Below are 2,124 nucleotides of genomic sequence, written 5' to 3' on the forward strand. Positions count from 1 at the left end.
TTTACTCTGCAGAATGAGCTGTGTTATTTGGAATAAATGCTCTAAGCCTCAGTTTACCTCTGTGGGCTGATTGAAGATTAAGTTTAAATAATCCACAGAGTAGCATCTCTCAGAGTTCCTGGCACATCCTGATGCACAGGAGATGGTGGCTGCCTGGGAGGGTCAAGGTTTTTATGGGGGTCAAAGCTTGTACCATTGGAGAGCTGTCTTTAAGAGACAGCATAACAATTAGGAATCCAATATTAAGAATGTATGTAACTATTTAGAGAAAAAAATATAGTATTGTATGTCAGCTATGCTTACAATTTAAAAAAGTAAAAAAAAAATAGAAAAAAGAGCTGCAACAATTTGCATGTTTTAAAAACTGACAGATACTTCAAACACTATAAAATCCAAAAGAATAACATTTTTCTTAATTAACTGCCTGACACACCTCCATCATACTTTTTATTCCTGTGTTTTCTAGCTTCATATTCTTTGATCATTTCTTCCTATGATAATGATTTTCCAAAATAATTTTCTGTGGAGAGAATAAAAGACAATTCAGCCTTTTCTCTAGCATGGTTGATCAAATGTGTCTTTTTTTTGGTAGTTTTATAGCTTTATTAACACAGATGTGACGTGCACATCAGCTGTCTATCCGTATTCTTCGCTGTGCAGCGTGGCGTGGGGATTGGCGACTCTGAGGGCCAGCTGGGCTGCTCTTCCCACCGTGGCTTTGTGGTTCTTGGAGGAGACATTGAGAACAATCTCTGCACAGTAGGGCTCGTTGCACATCAGCAGCACTTCAAACTCCTTGACCTTGTGGACTAGGAACTTCGGGAAGCCACTGGGCAGCATGTGCTTTGCTTTCTTGTTGCTCCCGTAACTAGTGTTGGGCATCAAGATCTGGCTCTTGAATCTTCTTTGCACCCTGTTGTCACTGCTTCTGGATTTCCGCCACTTGTGCTTAATTTTGACACTTCGGTCTGACTGGTGCCAGGTGAACTTCTTGGTCCTCTTTTTAACAATCTTGGGCTTCACCAGAGGTCTGAGGATGGCCAGGAAGCCCAGTAAGAGATGGCTGCCAAAATTTGTCCTTCATTATTAACAGTTTAGACACAGAAAGTGAGCAAATTCACATAGACACACGCACTGTTTGTAGTATTACTACACGTTCATGTCCCATAAACTGAGGAATTGGTAATTGAATTGGTAAATTCTGTGTTGCTTGAGTCCATCAGAAATGAAAAAGCTGGGGCGCCTGGGTGGTGCAGTTGGTTGAGCGTCTGACTCTTGGCTTCAGCGTGGGTTGTGATCTCACGGTCGTGAGATCGAGCCCCACATCAGGGTCCATGCTCAGTGAGGAGTCTGCTTGAGATTCTCTCTCCTTCTCCCTCTGCAACCTGCTCATGCTCTCTCTCTCTCTCTCAAAAATAAATGAATAAATCTTAAAAAAAAAAAAAGGAGCTAGGGTTCATTATAAGTGCCTGCATCAAGTATATTTCTGACAGAAGAGAATCTCCCCTTTGACCACAGGAGCTGAATCTTCCACTTATAATTATACAGGTCTCCTAACTGGAAGGATTTCTCCCAGGTTGTCATCTAACTCCATACATTTTAAACCTTTCTCTTTCTTCTCCACCACATACTTCAGCGTTGGGTACTGTAGGATAGGTTCATGTGGTGTCTCACTCGCTGATGTGGCTGGTGTCAGGAACTGGGGCTGGTGGGCGCTTGGGTGCGGGAGTATTCTTGGGAGCTGTGTCTGCCCTGGAGTGTTTGCAGTCGTTCAATGTACGCGGGGGTGACTGCGAGCCACATAAATACATCCTGCTATAAACTCAGTGTCCCACCAGTTCACCAGTTTGACTCCTGCTTGGGTGTTCCCTGAACGCCAAGGCCACTGTAACATCACACAACGGGAGGGCAGGCATAACAGAAGGGAAACCGGGGTGGGGGGAGACAGCGCTCTTTCCGCTTGTGGTTGTGACTTGATTTTGGCAGAGCTTAGAGAAACCCAAGACCATGTGCATATGTTTCTTTCCAGGGCCTTGGAAGGGGCTGCTGTGGGCGAGGTCTCTGAAGCTTTAGCTCTGTGAGCTTCACAGTGACCTGGTTAAGCTGTTGTTTGTACTTCTGGGT

General features: G+C 44.4%; 1 pseudogene; it reads right to left on the reverse strand.

Moving 5' to 3' along the window:
- Nucleotides 1-636: 636 nt before the first annotated feature.
- LOC114200681 (large ribosomal subunit protein eL32 pseudogene) lies at nt 637-1,811 on the reverse strand (annotated as a pseudogene).
- Nucleotides 1,812-2,124: the final 313 nt, after the last annotated feature.

This window comes from Eumetopias jubatus, unplaced genomic scaffold, assembly GCF_037043125.1.
Source record: "Eumetopias jubatus isolate StellerSeaLion01/CBP00866 unplaced genomic scaffold, mEumJub1_p1.0 scaffold_5, whole genome shotgun sequence".
NCBI classification, from domain to species: domain Eukaryota; kingdom Metazoa; phylum Chordata; class Mammalia; order Carnivora; family Otariidae; genus Eumetopias; species Eumetopias jubatus.